Source organism: Labeo rohita, chromosome 24 (genome assembly GCF_022985175.1).
Source record: "Labeo rohita strain BAU-BD-2019 chromosome 24, IGBB_LRoh.1.0, whole genome shotgun sequence".
Lineage (NCBI taxonomy): Eukaryota > Metazoa > Chordata > Actinopteri > Cypriniformes > Cyprinidae > Labeo > Labeo rohita.
In genome coordinates, this window is record NC_066892.1 from 12,703,258 (window position 1) to 12,726,014 (window position 22,757).

General features: G+C 34.7%; 1 long non-coding RNA gene across 1 annotated transcript; it reads left to right on the forward strand.

Moving 5' to 3' along the window:
* Positions 1-225: 225 nt before the first annotated feature.
* Positions 226-18,751, forward strand: LOC127156071 (uncharacterized). Its single transcript, XR_007825673.1, has 4 exons — positions 226-333; positions 13,277-13,410; positions 15,649-15,856; positions 18,435-18,751. It is a non-coding gene; the product is annotated as an uncharacterized LOC127156071 (long non-coding RNA).
* Positions 18,752-22,757: the final 4,006 nt, after the last annotated feature.

Sequence of the window (22,757 nt, forward strand, 5' to 3'; positions counted from 1 at the left end):
TAATGTACAAGTTCAAAATAATAACACACACACACACACACAAATCAGATAAAAATCATAAGCAAGAGTGAAAAATTCCAGTCATAGTGTAACTTAGTATAACAAGAGACGAATTTGTAGAATTTGTAGTGAGAGAGTGATCCAATGTTTTGTGATTGGTTTTATTTACGTTTTGTTCTTTATTTCCCAGCATGCAACTGTGCTTTGCAAATGCTTGCTGCATTTTCTTGTTTAGCGAATGCAAGGTCATGGTTGAGAGGAGAGGTCCTAAACTGCACTAAACACCTGAAGAACTCAAATCTACATTCAGTTGCAGCTCTTCTCCATGCAAAGGTACAAGTGGCCTTCATCTGTCATTGTCTTCCTCCTTCTCACCTTTCACATGTTTCTTCTTCAGCAACAGGCGGACACTCACACTCATGTGTGTTGTCTTCATTCAAAGGTTTGAAGGTCAACCCATTGTTGTCTTCAGCCTAAGTTATTGTTCTTCCAGCATACACTTTTCTCTGCTTTCATAAAAAATGGTTCAGTCTTAGTGTTTATGTACAGCTAACAGAAAGAAATAAACACATTTTGAGTCAAGTCACTCTCATAAAGACAATAGAGGGTGCATAGAGCTGACACAAAAGGCCTGATGAACACATGGCCCGTGCACAAGGCCGGGCGCACGCTTTCACCCCATTGTGGTGCGACGCAGACCGGGTTTGGATGGACCTCCTCCCCCTTCCCTTTGCAATCACGCATCAGCTTTTACGGAGGTCTATTTACCATCCGCTCCTGATTGAAAACACTCATCCTCTCTGATTGAAAAAGGCCACACATATCAAGACGGAAGGACATGGCATCCCTGAGAGCTGATTGGCTGTGAGGAAGAGAGCCCTACAGCACGCTCTCGTGAAGGGCATTTTGGACTTGTCGTATAGGGGCTCGCTTAATTACTTTACCCAGCCCTGTTTTAAAGTATCTCTCGTTCTGTGTCTCCATCCCGCCAATTATTCATCACTGAAGTGCCGTTACTAAGGCATTAGGTGGTCGCCATGAAAATTGTTGCTGGTACCGGAGCAATTAATGAATCCATTAGTGTTATCTGTAAGGAATCGCATGCTCTCTGCCCACTCTTGGTTTTTAAAATGTAACTGTGCCGGTGGCGCGAGGACGTGTGTGTACACTTGTGCGTCTTGTTCCATCACGTTTCCTACTTGTCAAACTTGTATGTTTAATTTAACAGCGTGTCGTTATTAATATACATATTTAACTAATTCATCATCTGCTGGGCTTTTTAATTAGTGGAACAGATCAATGTTTAATGCTGTCTTTAACAATACATGGCTGCGGTATTTTAATTCAAGTCGTAACTGTGTTGATGATGCCTCCCCGAGCATGCTGGAGCCCGAGGCCTCTTATTTCAGCTTTTGTATGTGATTAAATATTTAATTGCTGAACATTAGCAGATGTCTAATAGTTTATGTTAACATGTTCATTTTTTTCTTCATTAGTAGAGCATCACATGCACAGTCGCATACTTTGTCAAACCCCCTAACACTTTGTATTAAACTTTAATGCATTCGTAGCTTGTACGGTAGTTTTTCAAACCTGTAGAAGGTCACATGACAACAGTCGACTGAGACTGCTGTACATTTGGACATTTGCCCTGTCTTATGTGTCCTGCGTTATAAAATAAATGAACCGTTCCTTCAACCCGGAAACACAATACAATGTTATGTGTCATTTAAATAATTAGTTTTCTTAGGGGTTATTGTTATTATTATTATTTACATAATTGTTTTATTTTAAATAAAGTGGTAAATCTGATTTTAAAAAATAATATTTTAATATGTATTATTATTTAAATAAAATTGTAAAACGGATAGAAAAGCAATAGCAATTTCATATTATTATTATTATTATTATTATTTAATTAATATTATTATTTACATAATTGGTTTATTTTAAATAAAGTGGTAAATCTGATTAAAAATATATTTTAATATTTATTATTATTTAAATTAAATTAAATTGTAAAACTGATAAAAAAAAGCAATAGCAGTTTTATAGTATTATTATTATTATTATTATTATTATTGTTATTATATACATATTTATTATTATTATTATTATTATTTACATAATTGGTTTATTTTAAATAAAGTGGTAAATCTGATAAAATATATATTTTAATATTTATTATTATTTAAATAAAAGAAATAATGCTATAGCAATTTCATATTATTATTATTGTTATTATTATGGTATGTTTACTATTATTAGTTATTATATACACATATTTATTATTATTATTATTATTATTATTATTATTATTATTATTATTATTTACGTAATTGGTTTATTTTACAAAAGTGGGAAATCTCATAAAAATATGTTATTAATATTAAATTAAATACATAAATATACTAAAAAAAATATATGAAGTATGAAGAATTATGAAAAGCAATAGCAATTTCATATTATTTTTAGTCCTTTTTTATGTTGTATGTTTACATTGTATATACATATATGCACACACACACTGTATATATAAAATTATTATTATTATGTATATTTTATTGTTGTTGTTGTTTACTGGTGACATTACTGGTGACATTGTAGTATTTTTTCTTTATAACTAACTAATTATTATGATATCATAATTGTAACAAATTCCATTGACGTTTCTATAAGTATCCATCCAGCAACTGCATAACAACATACTAACATCCACTTACAAAACCTGATGCCCTGGCAACTATCATTAATGCCATGTTTTGCTCAGGCAAGCACTATTCACATTTTCTCCAGGAAATGTAAAAATCCTCTTAATATTACTAATAATTCTAGTAAATCATGCTTTCCATGTGCACTCTAGCCATCTGTTGATTCATCTTCGGTTAAGATTCCAGGAAGTGATCAGTCACTGGAGACGTCCAGCATCCTCACACATGCACGCATTCATTTCCAGCCTGTCTCTCTCACTTTTTTTTCCCCCACTCTTTCCGTCTCTATCTGTATGTTTTGGATTAGAATAATTCTTTAACCCGTATCTCTGGTGAATGTGGAAGCCTTTCCATTTTCAAGCTTGCAGTGTCAATAGCTGCTGTTTAATCCCCGATCCCCCGAGCACCAGAGGTTGACACTTGATACAACAGAATTGTCTTTATTTCAGTGGCGGAGTGACATCCCTTCCATTCTGTTTGCCTCTCTCTAATCCATGCAGATGTGAGACCATTCAGTCTGAGGTAAAGAAAATTGACACAAATCACTTTTGAATCCGTATGTGTGTGTGTCGCAAGGGGAAAGCAAGAGCGTGATATACAAGACAGCTTGCATCTGCATTGTCGGCACTGCTTTTTTTTCACTGCAAAAAGGGGTTTAATATGCAAAAAGGCAGTGAAGGGTAAATGTGTAAGTGTGCATGAGTGAGAGAGAGAGAGATTGAGTGGTCTTACGAGCAAACAGCCATCTAAAGGTGCTTAACTCCACAAAGCTCTACAGCACTATTCAACATCTATTCAATGCCACTGCCAAGATTAAAAACCTGCATGTTCAGAGTCGTGTCATCCTATAGATCCTCATCTGCTTTGTAAGTCAAGCATAAACTACCGTTTGAATGTTTACAGAATATTCACATGCTCCACTTTCCTGTAATTGAACTCATATCTTGCCCTTATGCTTTAAAAAGAGTCTCTTCAGATGAAAAAAAAAAGTCCATGATTGGTTGCATATATAATCTCCAGTTGGTTTAATGAAAGTGCTGTAAATAAGTCATTTTGAGTGGTGACTAGTACAAATAGAAATACATATATTCCAGGGATGGAAAGGCAATGTAAATGCACTTTATGCATTTTACAGACATGTTTATGTAAATAAGTGTACATACAGTTATACATTTTACCAGTTGCTCTGTTCCAAAACATAGCAATAAGCTGCCTATGTAGGCAACATTTTGCTGTTTCAAAAGGTTGCCAATTTAACTTACCTCATTTTAGATGATTTTAAAGCGACATTGCATATATTCGTCAAAGATAAGTCACTCCCATAGTGCACTATGACAAGCTTAGTGAAAAAAAAAAAAAATCCAAGATAGTAGCGCAGGTGAGAGATATCTTAAAGAGAGAAAGACTGAGGAAGATCCTGTCATTAATTACTCATCCTCATGTTGTTCAAAACACTTAAGACCTTTATTCATCTTCCAAAACGCAAATCAAGATATTTTTTATGAAATCTGAGAACTTTCTGACCCTGCATAGACAGCAACACAACTGACATGTTCAAAGCCCAGAAATGTAGTAAGAGCATCGATAAAAGTGTTGGGGAGTAACTAGTTACATGTAACGGCATTACGTAACCACCACCCGGGGGCTTTAGGAAAACAGTGAACGGTTGGCAATATGCATTTAAATAGATAAATATAGAAGGAATATGCCAAAGTCGTTCATATGTGCTGCACCAGGTGGTGGCGCTATGACTATAACTGGATAGTGGCATGTAGATGTCTTCAGGCCAGGACTCTTATCGAACGTGAAGTTTGGAGCAGATTGAACATTGCATATGTAAGTTAGTGTAAACCAAGTAATTTCCTGTTGCCAGCAGGTGGCGCTATGATAATATCTGAAAATTGGCCTCTAGATGTGTTCAGGACAGGACTTTTATTGAACGTGTGAAGTTTTGTGGCAGATCGGATAATGTATGGCTGAGTTGCAACACCTTCTATTCCCATGGCGAAATATTGAACTTTGTCAGGCCACCACGGACATGGCCTGTAACGAAAACTCAAGATCTTCGCAATTTAACATTGCAAAGTCCTTTAGAGAAAACTGACCAACCTCTTTGAGGAGTTTGTTAGAGCGTAAAACATGCCACTTCCTGTTACCAGCAGGTGGCGCTGTGGCTATAACTGAATATGGTCATTGAAATTTTTTCAGGACAGGACTCTTATCAAACATGTTAAATTTGGTGCCGATCGGACATAGTATGCCTGAATTATAACAACTTCCTTTTTCATGGCGAAAAAGTTTGTCAGGTCGCCACAGACACGCCCTTTAACAAAAACTCAAGATCTTCGCACTCGCCAGAAGTGGGAGTGGAAAAATGGCTCAATAGCACCACCTGTAAAATTTCAACGAAGTGCCCCTTGAGCTGTGTTTCACATACATGCACGAAATTTGGTAGACACATGTAACACACCAACACCCTGGTATAAAGTCTGAAACCCAACAAAAAAGTCTGTTATTTTGAATTTTCTTGGCATGCTTTGCACTGTTTTTACCATTTTCAGGTGTTGTATTTAAACAAACTCCTCCCAGAGATTTAAACAGATCAACACCAGGGGCCTCGTTTATAAAATGTTGCACAGAAACCATCCTAAGTTTTATCTTACGATCATTTCTCAAATATGCGTACGTGTGATTCATAGAATGAACATATGTACAGAAAATGCACATACACATATCTTTCAGATGTGAAATCTATTAATCGCAAATGATCTTGAACTTGCGCGCAACTGTATAGTTTCAGTTCTCTGCCTTGTAAACAATTTCTAATTAATGTCATTAACATATAAAAGATCACTATCATCATCCAAATCCTTTAATTTACAACAGCTAGCTGCAAGAACAGCTTACATTTTCAAAAACCTGCTCTGACCCTGATGTGGCGTTAGGCACTTTGATGAGGCCCTAAATGAGGCCCTTTATAAAAAGATCTTGAGATCTTGAGATCTTGAGTTTTCGTTGAAGCGCATGTCCGTGGTGGCCTGACAAACTTCAGTGTTTTGCCATGAAAAAGGAAGTTGTTATAATTCAGGCATACAATGTCCGATCTGCACCAAAATTCACATGTTTGATAAGAGTCCTGTCCTGAACACATGCCCATGACCATATTCACTTATAGCCATAGCGCCACCTGCTGGCAACAGGAAGTGGCATGTTTTACGCTTTAACAAACTACTTCTAGAGATTTAATGACATCAACATTATATTTGTATTCTTATATTAGAGTCTACTCTAAACGCCTTTGCAATGTTAAATTGCAAAGATCTTGAGTTTTTGTTAAAGGGCGTGTCCATGGTGGCCTAACAAAGTTCGATAATTCACCATGGAAATAGAAGGTGTTGCAGCTCATCCATACTATGTCCAAACTGCCCCAAACTTCACACGTTCGATGAGAATCCTGGCCTGAACACATCTAAATGCCAAAATTCTGTTATAATCATAGTGCCACCTGTTGGCAACAGGAAATTACTTGTTTTACACTTAAACATGCAATGTCCAATCTGCACCAAACTTCACATGTGTGGTAAGAGTCCTGGCCTGAAGACATCTAAAGAGCAATATTCAGTTATAATCATAGCACCACCTGTTGGCAACGAGATACGTCATGCTTCACTCAAAAATACTCAAAAATATTGTGTTTAATCTGCACCAAACTTCATATGTTTTATAAAAGTGCTGGCCTGAAGACATCTACATGCCAATATCCAGTTATCGTCATAGCAGGAATGGCAGGAAGTTTGGCACATATAAATTACTTTGACATTCTCCTTCTATATTTATCATTTTAAATGCATATTTCTGACCGTTCGCTGTTTTCCTAATGCCACCGGGTGGTGGTGAGACCGGGTGTGAGGGTCCTTTCAATGCTGCTTGCAGCCATAATTCAATAACTGTTATTTCCTGTTTGGTTTGTATATATGTATATGCTTTATTTTTTAATTTAACTGTTTTGTTTTTTTTCCAAGACATTGTTAGATGTGTTTCCCATCATAGCTATGCAAAGATTTGAAAAAGTTTCAGAGCTAGTAAACTATTTCTTGTTATGATTTTAAATCTATATTTAACCTCAAAACGATCTCAGTAAAAGTAAAAAGAGTTGCTAAAGTCTGATTTTGTGGTGGCTGTGCTTTAAAATTAAATTAGTATCATCTTGATTCAAGTAATGAAGGATTTTTGGTGCAGTAATCGGGTGTTGGGTCCTACTGTATGGTTTGTTAAATAAAGTCATTATTTTTGTTTTCTTTGTGCTATTCCCGTAGGTTAATAAAATTAAGGTTAAACCACTGATGTCACATGGACTATTTTAGTGATGTCCTTACTACCTCCTGGGCCTTGGACGTGGTAGTTGCGTTGCTGTCTATGCAGGGTCAAAAAGCTTTTGGATTTCATCAAAAATATTTAAGTTGTGTTCTAAAAAAAAGGAATGAAGGTCTTACAGGTTTGGAACAACATGAGTTTTCATTTTTGGGTGAATTATCGCTTATATTTTTAAATTATGCTTTACCCATTGTTCAATGTGTTTTATACACATTAGAGCATTACATTGTTAGCTTAGCAACATTTTGCGACTATTTTAATATGCTATGCTGTGCCACCTTTTCTTATTTTGAATATTGTTATGAACATTAATTATATACAGCATGCATTCAGTGTTTTGAAAAGAAAAATGGCTGCTATTCAGTCGTTCCACTGTCCACAGCCTTAAAACCAGCTCTTTAGTTCCTTCTAGAGCTTGTGATGATGTGTCTGTGAATTTATGTGACCAATTGTGCCATTTTGATCGATAGATCTATAGATTTCCTTGACTTCACACTTGTGAAATCTCATTAGACTGTTGCAATAGAATAATTTCCATGGCTTTGAGCCTTTCCATGTGACCACGTGACGCCTCGCATCTCAGAGCGTGAATGTGCGTGTGGCACAGTGGTGAAAAATATGGGATATATTAACAAAAGGACTGAGCCCGCCTTTAACATACATTAGACAAGGTCCTCTAAAGCACTCTGTAGTGCAGCAGTAATTGACACACTATAGTGAACGCTGTGTGTGTTTCCTTCTCTCTTAATCGCCTTTCTTTAATCTCTCTTCTTGGTTTGATTCTTGCTGTCTCTCTCTTTCTCTCTCTCCCCTCCGTCTCTCTCTGTAGTTGTGCATACAGAAAGCCACTTATTGGTGATTACCCAGGAGTGGATTTGGCTGCAGAAGGGAAAGTGATTTTGTTGTGTTGGCTTTGATGAGGCAGAATAAACTGTCAAACATATGGGGGCAGGTGACAGCGTGATGGACGTAGCCAGGGCAGAGAAAATCGGAGCAGATTAGCACTCCTATATTTATTAACCATCAGTAAGGGAGACTGAGAAACAGACAGGCTGGGAGGAGATATGCCTTGTCATCTAAGAAGACAGAAATAGTCTTATCAGTTTACTTAAGGCTCCAAACTGAACATTTGCATTCCATGCATGTTTTTACTTAGATCTGAAAGTCTCATTTGAACATATCTTCACTCATTTTCCTGTAAACAGTGTGCATTTGGTAAAACGGACCTATAATTTATACTTTTACTTATAGCTACAGTACCTGTTTTGGATTGTTATTTATTGCATGAAGGCCCAGTTTCACAGACATAGCTTAGACTAAGCCAGGATTAGGCCATAGTTCAATAAGGACATTTAAGTCATTTTTTAAATGTCATTTAGAGACAAAACAAAGGCATTGACATATTTTAAAATCAGTCGTTGCAAATTTCTTTCAGTTGAAACAGCTCAGTCCTACATTTTAGTCTAGGACTAGGCTTAAGCCTTGTCTGTGAAACCAGGGGATATTTTGATTTGTATGGTAACAAATAAAATTTATTTTTGAGTTAAAAGCTAAGCTGTGTGATGATGCTGGTGTTTTTAATGCGAAAGTTTATAAGTATAATTTATGGAAATATTATTTAATAATTACTCTAATTAGATGTCTTTTAATTAAAAATATAAGCCTATAATTAGTTTATGTAATTAAATAATGTAATTCAGATGAACCTCATTAAGTGGGTCTGTCATTATTCAATTTAATTAAACTTAATAAAGTATTTGATATACAATTTTACAGTAATCACACTTCTTTTTTTTTTAAAAAAAAAAATAAAAACATAACATTTTAAAAGTTTCTTAAATAAATAAATAAATAAATAATACTTTTATCCAGCAACAATGCATTAAATTGATAATGTTGAATTGAATTGTAAATTCATGTTGTTAACAAAGATTTCTTTGTACTTCCTATTCATCAAAAAAGCCAGAAAAAAATGAAGAAAAACTAATTATATATATATATATATATATATATAATATTTATTTATTTATTTATAATATACACAGTACACACACATATTTTATGTAAACAAACTTTTATTTTGCATGCGATTAATCACAATATATATTATATATATTATAATATTTATATATTATACATATATTATGATATTATGTTTAAATATGTATATTATAAAGTATATGTACATACAATTTATGTGCATTTATGCAAATATTTTGTGTAAAAATGTTATTTATATATTTATATATTATTAATATATTTTTCTATATAATATATAAATTATAAATGTGCACAGTACACACACATATTTTCTGTAAACACAAACTTTTATTTTGCATGCGATTAATTCTGATTAATCATTTGACAGCCCTACATTTTTGTACATACATTTTTAAATGCCCTTCATTTTATAAATATATTTTATATGTAAATAGAGTTATATTTAAAATACATAGAACTCGATTTATTAATTAATTAATTTGTAAATAAAATTTTATGATATTAAAATAAGAAATTTTAAATTGCAGTACTCTTTCACAAAAAAAAAAAAAAAAAAAAAACATGAATATAAATAATATATATCAGATTTATTTGACATATTTTGCAAAATGAATAATACTTTTGCTAAGTTTATCCCAAGGGTAGGGTTTATAGGGTCATCTTACCACAGTAATGGATGAAATGGCCCCATCTCACTTTTTTTTTTTTTTTTTTTTTGTGCTAAGCAACTGGTTTTTATTTCAGAAGTATGGTTATTAATATGGTTTTAGTTAGCCTATACCCATGCTAGATACTAAATTATCCAAACCGAGCCTGAAAGTCACCTACAAAGAATGAGATCTTATAATGTCACGCAATGTTACCCCAGTGGTGCGGGATCTGCAATCAGATCTCACTTTAGTGGACAACATTGTCTTCTCTTTCATTTTATTGTACACGATGCTGCTACACAGAATTCTGTACAACCCTACACACACACACATATCTTGCCCACCCCCCATTAGGAGAAACAATCTAAATGTTAAACAGGTTCCCTCCTGAAGTGGTCCGCATTCCCCCTCCTTTGAGAAATTTGGCCTGTGGTGCTTTTGTCAAGTTGCCATTGTTCTGTCCGACACACATGGAAACAAAAGAACGATGTGCAATTTGGACCTAATCATAACATCTGTACTTCACTGCTATTTACATTTTCTCTATCAAGGCGGAGAAGAAATGTTAATTTTAGATGGGTCTTTTTATGAGTGGTAATTACTGTCATTAAGAACGCTCGAGAGACTCCGGGGGAGCCGGGACTGAGATGTAGTTTGACGTGTTGTATAATTAATACTGAATTAATGTCTTACTTTATGTGGCGCTGGAAGAAAGGCCCTTAACAGCTTTGAGAGGTGGCTTGTGCCATTGTCGCTGCACTGCATCCAAGAGAGCACACGCACACACATACTCACTGTTTGTGCACTGTAAATCAGGGTGGTCCAGTCTCGTCTTTTTGTTTGTGTTGATGGGTTTGTCACTGCGAGGGCTCACTGGCTGTTATTGTTTTGTTTTATGGAGTGTAGCTGTCTGGCACATTCGGACAGTCGAAACATTTTGTTTCTCTACTGAATTGTACCATGTAAATTCATACAAATAGTGTGTTTAATACTAGTATGAGATATTTGTTGTGGAGACTCAACATGTTTTGGTTTTATACACAAGCTTTCAACATTTGTAAGCATTTTTTCTTTAGAGATGAAATCGCTTGACTTTTTTTTAAATTATTGGTCAACTGATTATCGACCTGGCTGATTATCGGCACAGATATTAAAGGGGTCATCGGATGCAAAGTTCACTTTTACATGTTTTTTGAACATTAATGCGTGTTGGCAGTGTATGTACACATCTACGCTATAATGATAAAAATCCATGCAGTGGTTTTCAATTAATCTGTAAAAATAATATCCCCTTTTTCAAAGGGGCCGAGAGAGGCCGCTCCCACGATAGTTGATTGACATGAGCATCTTACCTCAGACCCGCCTTAAATCAGCTGTAACAGTCCAACCTCCATTGTTTTGATGTCAGAGTAGGCATGTAAGGTAGACAAGAATATCTCCGACTGAGCGATTAAGGTGTTGTGTTGCTGGATGTAATAATGGACATAGTGGTCGTCATTTACCCCCAACTTCTAAGCCTCTGAAGATGCAGTAGATTACATTTGTTTGGGAAGGGAATGTGCCTCCTGATCTACATATATCCGTCTATGTTCGCGCAAATTACTCATTATCCAGCTTCACTTACAGCAGAAGTGAGTATAAGGGTTTTTTATTAATCTTTGCGATCACCTTTCCTAATAATGTGCTAGTTAGCAAGTTCAGCGGCTAAACACAGCTAAATGCGGCTATAGTAAACAGGCTCGTCACTCCACAGAGAGAAGAGACGGGCGGAGTGAGCAGAGCTCATTAAGATTTAAAGCAACCTCGACCAGAACAGGATGATTTTTGCAGAGCTGATTTTGGCAAGGTAAAAAAGGTGTTTTTTACACCACCATTTAACCAAAGCATGTTATAGACTTTTAAGTAAGACCCTAAAGAATCATTTCAACTTGTGGAAAATGGGCATCCGATGACCCCTTTAAGCATTTTGGTATCGGTATCAGTCATTTCAAAAATTGATTTGCCGAAAAAATTTTGTACACATTCCGCAATTTACCCAGCTAGGGTATTTTGGTGGTAACTATGGTACCGTTTTATGGCACTCCACACTTAAAAGTAGCAAAAGGTGTATTTTTTTTTGACATGAACCATGGTAGTATTGTGGAATTCTATGAGTTACTTTATGTTAAATCAACATTAAGATTTTAGGTTAAAATTTGTATGTTTTTTTTTTTTTTTTCTCAATAATTTTTATATAAAAGTATTTACCATTTTAATCATTTTTGACTTCACTGGTTCATTTTAGATGTCCTGTGGTGTGACAATTTAAAAGAAAGAAAGAAATAATCCAAATATTTCTTTGTCTCTGAATTAATATGACATCCTAAAAGCTGCATACATAAGCATTAAAAAAACGAAGTGCTTAACAAAGTGTAAATAGATTTAGATTAAAGGGATAGTTTACTCAGAAATTTAAATTCTGTCATTAATTACTCATCCTCATGTCGTGCCAAACCCGTAAGACCTTCGTTCGTCTTCAAAACACAAATGAAGATGTTTTTGATGAAATCCGAGAGCTTTCTAACCCTGCATAGACAGCAACACAACTATGTTCAAGGCCCAGAAAGGTAGTAGGGACACTGTTAAAATAGTCCATGTGACATCAGTAGTTTAACCATAATGTTATGAAGCTACGAGAATACTTTTTGTGCACCAAGGAAACAAAAATATTGACTTTATTCAACAATTTAAAGAATTTATTCTAACAAATTTGTGTTCCAAAGAGGAACAAAGGTCTTACGGGCAGCTAGTTACGTAATCGGATTACTTTTTTCAAGTAACTAGTAAAGAAATGCATTACTTTTAAATTTACAAGAAAATATCTGAGTTACTTTTTTTAAATAAGTACCACCAGTTACTTTCTTTTCCCATTTATTCACTGACATCTCTCCTGTCCCGTATTGTAAGAAATCGGGAATAAAGGACCTTGCATGCTGAGTCCGAAATTCTTGTCCGAAATTTTCGCACGCTAAAAAATAACGCTGCCTCCAAAACGTTCGTCCATCATAACACAAATTCGGATCAGGTTCCATTTTCTGTTTTTGCAGTGTTTTGACACCTTGACCTTCTGTGCATGATGAATTTTGACAAATATGAAAAAAACCATGCGACTATATGAGTCTTCCAAAGACACTTCCTTTAGTCTGAGGCTTATTCATTTCACTTTTGGTGTGAAAGGTCCTTTACAGTTGCCAAAAATCTAACTTGTTTTTGTGTGTGTGTGTGTTATTAAAAAACAAATAAGCAAGCTTTTTTTTTCAGGTGAAAAAAAAACACACAAATGTAACGTAACGCATTGCTTTCCATAAAAAAGTAAAGTAAAGCAATTTGTTACTTTTTCATGGAGTACCGCAATATTGTAATGCATTACTTTTAAAAGTTCAGTTTAACAGTTCTGTTTTGTGATTTACTGTTTTTGAAAAGGAATAATAGAATGGATCTGTTTCTGCAGAAGTTCTGAACGAGGAAATCTGTGTGTGTGTGTGTGTGTGTGTCCTCTAGCTGAGTGTAGCAGCGCTCCGAGCTTATAGCTACAGCTGAAGCAGCTGCAGAAAGCCTGTCAGAGCCGCATCCAGGGAGTGAGAACTGGGACCTGCTGTTGGAGGAATTTGACTTCAGGACACAAGAGGTCACAGGTCACAGAAGTACTCTCAATCTTTGCTTTGTTTCTGCCCATCTCATACTTAATAAGATGTTGCACTCACAAACACAACCTCTCTGGTCTGGCACACTGTACACCTGTGTGTGGGCTGCCCTCCAGGCCAAAAACACAACCAAACCAAAATACTGATACTTCCTATGATTTCGGGGGTAGCACATCCTTTGGTCACTTAGATATTAACATGTTGCAGCCATTTTTACACTAAAGCCTTTTGTTTATTGCATTCTGACATGATTTTTTTAATATATATTTTTTATGACAAGTAAGTACTTTTTCCCAACAAATTCTCATTACTATAATGCATTTGGCATTTTTACTATTGAGTTTTATTGCAGTTCCCATGAATTCTCATTATTCTCAATAGAGATGCTCATTATGTAATGCATTTTCACTCTGTTAAACCACAATAAAATGCTGGGTACTATAGTTACTGGGTATTGTAGTTTTTAATAATATTTTGAATTTTATATTTTAAATTTAGGTAAATATTTAGAAATTGTTAATGGGTTTTTAATTATTTTTTTACTATTCGAATTTCTTTAATTATTATTTTATTTTTAGTTCAATTTTAGTTTATGATTATTTCTAATGAATTATACTGCTGTAACTCATTTAGTTAGTTACAGTAGAGGTCAAAAGTTTACATTCCCTTTCAGAATCTGCAAAATGTTAATTATTTTTACCAAAATAAGAGGGATCATAAAAGATGCATGATATTGTTTATGTAGTTCTGTCCTGAATAAGATATTGCACATATAAGATGTTTACATATAGTCCGTAAGAGAAAATAATAGCTGAATTTATAAAAATGACCCCGTTCAAAAGTTTACATACACTTGATCCCTAAAACTGTGTTTTTACCTGAATGATCCACAATTGTTTTTTTTTTTTTTTTTGTGATAGTTGTTCATGAGTCCATTGTTTGTCCTGAACAGTTAAACTGCCTGCTGTTCTTCAGAAAAATCGTTCAGATCTCACAAATTTTTGTTTTTTCAGCATTTTTGTCTATTTGAACCCTTTCCAACAATCACTGTATGATTTTGAGATCCATCTTTTCAAACTAAGGTGGCTATTACAGAAGGTTCAAACACTCACTTACACTCCAGAAGGAAACACCATGCATTAAGAGCTGGGGGTGAAAACTTTTGAACAAAATGGAGATGCTACAGAAGATAGTTATTTTGTTTTCTGGGAAACGTGTAACTATCTTCTGTAGCCACTGAAGGGCAGTACTAAATAAAAAAAAGTATGATATTTCGGCAAAATAAGAAAAATGTACACATCTCCATTCTGTTCAAAAGTTTTCACCCCCGGCTCTTAATGCATCGTTTTTTTCTTCTGGAGCATCAGTGAGCATTTGAACCTTCTGTAAGTGTTGTCCTTAGTTGGAAAAGATGGATCTCAAAACCATACAGTCATTGTTGGAAATGGTTTAAATACACAAAAATGCTGGAAAACCAAAGTATTTGTGGGAAACAAAGGATTTTTCTGAAGAGCAGCAGGCAGTTTAACTGTTCAGGACAAACAAGGGACTCATGAACAACTATCACTAAACAAAAAAATAAACACAGCTGTGGATCATTCAGTTAACAACACAGTATTAAGAATAAAGGGGATGTGAACTTTTGAAAAGGGTCATTTTTATAAATTCAACTATTTTCTCTTGTGGACTAGATGTAAACATCTTGTATGTGAAATATGTTATTCAGGTCAGTACTAAGTAAGCAATAACATGCATTTTGTATGATCCCTCTTATTGTGGTGAAAAAAAAAATCAACATTTTGCAGATTCTGAGAGGGGGATGTAAACTTTTGACTTTAACTGTAGTTGCCAAGACAATGTTTCTAAGTTTTGCTTTTCCATTGTCTAACATTTGTTTTATTTTAGCTTTTTTCCATTAAGAGAATAGTTTTAGGCAGTATTACCGACGTACAATTAATTAAAATTACAAATTGTAAATTGTGAAATTACAAATCATGACAATGTCAGAAAATCAATTTTTCTATCTACTAAACTATTTTATTCATTTTCTATATGCAAAACAGCTTTTTATTCATTTCTTTAGATTTTGAGATCAAATCTGACCTAGACATCATCTGAACATGATTTTATTAGATTTATCAAACAAGGTTATTTTGGTAGAAACAAATCTGTAGGGATATACATCTCTTTTCACTGATTTTCACTGTTTTTTCACTTTTTTCTCTGCAGGCTGCAAATTGAAAATATAGTCAGCTCACAACATAGGACGATAATACAGCTAAACATTGAACGCTATATTCAAAGGAACTCCTGGAAAACCTGTTAGCAACCAGTTTTATGGCACTCGTCGTGTGTTAGAATATGAGATCAGATGCAGGCACCCGTACCGCTCTGCAACAGTGTTTCTTTGGAGATGACTGAGACGTAGCTACAGGAGGTGAGATAACTGACAAACCAAATCCACACGCTGATAACTGAAATTGCTTAATCTCCATTTTAATCATCATGAGCTGCCACCTCTAGGTCTCCGTTTTCTCTTTCTATCTGTTTCTCGTTCGTTTTGCCTCCCCCTCTTCCCTATTTGCTCTGTATCTTTCTCTCTCTATCTATATAATCAGTACATGGAGTGCTGGATGTAGCATATATTCACACAGTGCAGCCATGCATAGAACTGCCCCCATTAACTTAATATGCGCAAGGTCCAGTGTTCATACAGCCTCTAGCCATTAGACTGAAAATCATGTAAAAACATTTGACATGGAGCTTGAGAATATAGCCACATTATGGAAAAAATGGATAGAAGACAGAAGAATGAATCGCGATTGAATTGAGTCATCATTTGAAGTTCCCCTCTCTCTTTGTGAGTGTTTCGAACGGCATAATTCTGACAAGTGGTGTCTAGACAGAGTATGTACCGACTGTCTCGGAGTCCTAATAGTTTTTGGAGAAATATTAGGAGGTATGAATCACTTCGGCACACAGCGGTGCATTATATGCACAACATATGGCTTACAGAACATTCAGAGGGGATTCTCTCTTCCTCTCCCACTTCCTCTTTCTCTCTCTCCCTATCCCTCACTTTCACTGTCTCATTTTTTTTCTATTTGCCTGTATGTCCCTCATGCTAAAAAGACCAGTATATGTTGGGTTTTGGTTACTGGTCTCTAATATTGGATTGTAGGTGTGCTGTTGTGCCTATCAGGCTTTTTAAATGGATAGTTTAAGCAAAAATGAAATTTCTGTGACTGTCTACATATATTAAATATTAGTTTATTTATAAAATTAGCATATTATTTCTTAAGTGATGCTGAAAATTCAGATTTGTCAACACAGGAATAAATTACATTTTAAAATATATTAAAATAAAAAGCAGTTATTTTAAGGTCTAATAATATTTCACAATTTTATTGTTGTTACAGTTTTTTAATCAAATAAATGCAGCTGTAGTTTTTTAACTTGCAATTTGACTTAAAAAGTAAGAATTGTGTGATACAAACTCACAATTCTGACTTTTCTTCTTAGAATTGTGATATAAACTCGCAATTTTGAGTTAAAAAATAAGAACTGAGACAAACTTGCAATTCTGACTTTTATCCTCAGAATTGCATGATACAAACTCGCCATTTTGACTTTTTTCCTCAGAATTGGATGATAAAAACTCAAAATTCTGACTTTTTTTTACTCAGAATTGATTTAAACTCGCAATTGCAAATTGAAGTCAGTATTGTGAGATATAAACTCATAATTCTGACGTTTCTTCTTAGAATTGTGATATAAACTCGCAATTATGAGTTAAAAAGTAAGAACTGAGACATAAACTTGCAATTCTGACTTTTATCCTCCGAACTGCGTGATACAAACTCAAAATTCTGACTTTTTTCCTCAGAATTGTGATATAAACTCACAATTGCAAATTGAAGTCAGTATTGTGAGATATAAACAATTCTGACTTTTCTTCTTAGAATTGTGATATAAATAATAAATCCTACCGACCCCAAATTTATTTATTTATTTTTTTTTGAATGTTACTGTACAGGTTTCTGTGTCATGTTAGGCAAAATAATAATTAATAATAATTAATTAATAATAATTAATAATAATAATAATAACAAAATATAAGAAAGTGGAATAAAATGATATATATATATATATATATATATATTTTATTATTAGTAATTATTGTTGATCGCAGGTTTATTGAATAGTTTCTAAATTTAGTTTCTATTGGACTGAATCAAGAAAAAAACTTGTCAGTGATATTTATATCTGTCTATCTATCTATCTATCTATCTATCTATCTATATATATAATTTTAACTTTACCAAATTTAGAAAGTATTTTGACATTAAAGAAATTATAACCTTAAGTTGTCTGTTTTTGTGTTTTAAATGTATTGGTTTTGTATGTTTACTATATTTAAGCTGTGCCACTAAGCACTAGACATTGGGCTGAAACTAAACACATTTGTTCTACATTAGTCTGTGCTGTCTGCTTTTGCTTCAGGTGGGGTCCCCTGTTTTTTGATTGAATCCAGTTATGAACTTCAACCGTTTTTGCAAAATGTTTAATACATGCATGCCTTCTAAGAGAGACAGGAAAAAAGAGAGAGAGAGAAATATCCCCAAAAGAAAGAAGTTTTAAGCTGACACCAATGTGTGCTCTCAATAGGACTTGTTGTGCACTTGGAGCCCAGTAGAAAATCAGGATCAGGAGCTCTGTAATTGAATTCACCTGATTAGAATTCCACCCCCTCGAGAGTGCGGGAGTCTCATGTATGGTTAGCATAATAAACAAGAAAATCTGAGACATGGGAACGCGGGAACCACTTCTTCCAAGCATACTGAATCAATTAATAGCATGTAGAAGGAAACCCTGATTATGTGAGCAGAGAGCCGGGCCAGCGAGAGAGGAGACTGGGTTCTGGGCCGAGGTGGTTATTATTAGTGATGGAGAGAGTGTGTGTTCATATAGTGTGTTTTTTGGGTGTGCTTTGATCCCGTCTCTCCCTCGCACAGCTGCAGCGGTTAAGCTGGGCCCCGGAGGAATCCCACATAGACACCGTTCACCTCTGCCAGGAGTGCACACCGCTGGTCAGCAACCTCAGTCGCTGGATCAAAGAGCCGAAGTATGTGGAGCTACCTCAACATGGACACGCTTAAATGCGCACACACCGTGTCCAGAAGTTTTCCATCGACATTCCGAAGTTCCCAGAATTCTCACGCCCCTCTTGTGTGTCACATGGATACTAGGGCTAGGGGATACAGTTCAAAATTCTCAATATTTTTCAGGCTTTTGACATTATTTAAATGATTTCTTGAAATGTATTGGCTCTGAAATTACTTTTTGATCATTTTGCCCAAAGAGCTATTATTATGGAAGCCTGTTTCTGCCACTGAATAAAAAATTTAAAAAGGCAATTGAGACTTTTTATTTAGCAATTCTGACATTTCTCTAAGAATTGTGTGATACCAACTCACAATTCTGACTGTTCCTTTTAGAATTGTAATATAAACTTGCAATTGTGAGTTAAAAAGTAAGAACTGTGAGATATGAACTCAAAATTCTGACTTTTTTCCTCAAACTTGTGTGATACACTCGCAGTTCTGATATTTTTTTACTCAGAATTGTGATATAAACTTGCAATTGCGAATTAAAATCGTGACTATTCTGACTTTTCTTCTTAGAACTGTAATATAAACTCGCAATTGTGAGTTAAAAGTAAGAATTTGAGACATAAACTCAAAATTCTGACTTGTTTCCTCAGACTTGTGATACAAACTTGCAGTTCTGTTATTTTTTACTCAGAATTGAAACTCGCAATTGTGAATTAAAGTCAGTATTGTGATATAAACTCACAATTCTAACTTTTCTTAGAATTGTAATATAAACTTGCAATTGTGAGTTAAAAAGTAAGAACTGCAAGATATAAATTCGCAATTCTGGCTTTTTTCCTCACAAATTGCGATACAAATTCGCAATTCAGAATTTTTTCTCAGAACTGTAAGTTTATATCTTGCTATTCTTTATCACAAGTATTAGAGAGTTATTAAGTAAGGATTGTTAGATTTAAACTCAAAATTCTGAGAAAATATAATCTAAAATTAAAATATATAGTTTTTTTTTTTCTGTCTCAATATTGGACATTAAAACTCAGAACTGGGTGTTCATATCTCATAATTCTCACAAGTTTATATCCCACAATTCTAACTTTATAACTCATAATTGCAAGTTTATATCTCACAATTCTGATATAATTTCTCAGAATTGAGTTCTCGCAGTTCTGACTTTGTAACTTGCAAGTTTTTTTGTAACTGTAGAAACTTGCAAGTTTATATCACAATTCTGAGAAAAAAATGTCAGAATTAAAATTGCAAGTTTATATCTCTGCATTTTTTTCTTACAATTGCGAGGTTATATACCAAAATTTTGACCTCGTAACTCACAATTGTGAGTTTACATCATGCAATTCTGAGAAAAAAGTCAGAATTGGAAGATATAAACTCGTAGTTGTAAGAAAAACAGTTTTTATTTGTTGTTCAGTGGTGGGAAGTGGTTTCCATAAATTATTGATAAAGTAGTTCACTCAAAAATTAAAATTCTGTCATCATTTACTCATTTTCAAGTTCCAAACATGTGTTCCTTTCTTCTGTTGAACACACACACACACAAAAAAGATAGTTTGAATAATGTTGGTAACCAAACAATTGACAGTATCCATTGACTTTCATAGTATTTTTTTATGCTATGAAAGTCAATGGCTACTATCAACTATTTGATTACCAATAATAATGACATGAATTTTCATTTTTGGGTAAACTATCCCTTTAAGTAGAATATGCAATAGCTGTGCAAGTTACTTCTGGTTTTGCTCTGTCCAGAAAAAAAAAAAACCCATCCCTGAAAATTTTTAAGTCTTCTTGCAGACAGTCATTTTAAGTGGCGTTTTGGCACACAGAAACTCAGTCCAAGTATTCCTCTGTTAAAAATGTAAGTAAATGTAAACTTTATTGAACTGTTGTACAAATGCATGGTCACATTCTCAATTGTGCTGTCATGAAAATCAGCTCATTTTAGCATATCGCCCAGCTGCATGTAAACATCAAGTCATGCCCTCGTTCTCTAATTCTGTCTAGTTAACTTGCGTGTTCAATTTTTATTTTTTCTTCTTCCCATTTCCTTTCTTTTTTCCCCATTCTTTCATTTCTCTCAGCCCTCCCTGGTTACTATTACCGTACATATTAAACACGTTTGCCCTCCAAGCACATCGACAAGACCTCATTGCAAATGAGCTTCATAAAACTCAGCCCATATTTCATATCACTTTTGAATGGCGAACAATGGCTTTTTATAGTGATGTCTGAGGTAATGCTCATTGAAGGGTTATTGCCTAATGATGTGCGGCCCGGTGGCACGACAACCTTCCTGGACCACCCACATTTTGTGGTTTGGTTGAATAATAAAGAATTACATTAATTTGGCTAGTTAATTAAGAAATGTCAAAAGAAAAATATCAAAGCCCCCATGAATCCCCATGCAGCCTTTTTGAAGAGCAGGGCAGGCTATATCTTTAGAGGTCAACCTTGCTTTTTGTTCTCTTTTTTGAAGTCTGTACTTGAAGAAGGCACACATTTGCTATGCTTTGTTTCCCTTTGTATCTCTCACTCGCTCTGATTACAACTAAAGTGTTTGATTTGCAATTTAAGCCCAATCATGATACAATCAGCTCTGATGAAAGCCATTGAGTCTCGGATCATTGTTGTTACATGCTGTTTAGCAATGCTTTATTGCCCACGATTACCTTCCTGGGGTCTAAACTCCACAACATTCACGCACGCTTATTGAGTTCCATTTGCACAGCGTTGTTCAAAATCGAATGACGTTGACGATCCTGATGCTTAAAGAGAAAAAACGGCTTCATATCATAGTTCTGCCTTTCAAACCCTACATAATCCATGATGACCTTGTCTTCCATGTTTGTCTTTGCAGTAATGTGATTTAGAGCAAAGGAATACGAATGTGGTGAAAGGCCTATGTTGACACCTCAAGCTGAATTACAGCACATAGAGTCAACAATCCAAGTGAAAATTCAAAATGACAATTCTGTCATTACTCACCCTCATGTCGTTCAAAACTTGTAAGACCTTCGTTCATCTTCGCAAATTAAGATATTTTTGATGAAATACTAGAGCTTTCCATCCCTGCATAGACAGCAACTACTACAACTACCACGTTCAAGGCCCAGAAAGATAGTAAGAACATCATTAAAACAGTCCATGTGACATCAGTGGTTCAACCATAATGTTATGAAGATACAAGAACATTTTTGTGCGTAAAGAACTAAAATAATGATTTTATTCAACCATTTCCTCTCAACAGGAATCTGAGCAAACAGTAATTTGCATAAAGGACTCATTTCTGCATCAGATTTTGCATTGGATTAAAATTTTTTGGACCTTAAAAAGTATATTTGCTGTGTTGACCAATATAAGTTTGCTTAGTTTCTTCTTTTAGACGAATACAATCAGAGTTATTTTAAAAAATGTTCTGGCTCATTCAAGCTTTATAATGGCATTGAATGGGTGTTGAGATTTTGCAGTCCAATAAAGTGCATCCATCTATCATAAAGTGCTCCACCGGCTTCAGAAAGTTAATAAAGGCCTTTTGAAATGAATCGATGCGTTTATGTAAAGAAAAATATCCATATTTAAAACTTTATAAACCGAAATCTCTTGCTTCTGCTAAGTGGTGTATGCACGTTCACGAGATAGTGGCGTTCCAGCGGATAGTGTAGGCGAACACAGAAGTGACAAACGTGGAAAGGCAGAGGAGAGAGCAAAACACCGGTCTCAAATTAGACATACAAAATAAGAATTTGTAAAGAAAAATGTCTGAGGATTTCGATATAAGCCAAGAGGAGACTTGGTTTTCCTTTGCTGTAAGCAAAACGTGATTCTCACGAGTTTACGCTACGACTACGTCCTTCGCTGGAATGCCACTCTCTCGTGAACACGCATACGACAGTTAGCAGAAACTACAGATAATGGTTTAAAAAGATTTAAATATGGATATTTTTTCATATAAAAACACATTGTTTTGCTTCAGAAGGCTTTCGTTATTAACCCCAAAGAACTATGTGGAGCACTATTTATAATGGATGGATGCACTTCATTGGATTTTAACATTTCAACAGCCATTCACTGCCATTATAAAGCTTGGAAAAGTCAGGACATTTTTTAATATAACTCTGATTGATTTGTCTATAGTAATAAATTCATATACACCTAGGATGGCTTGAGGGTGAGCAAATCATGGAGCAATTTTAATTTCTGGGTGAACTA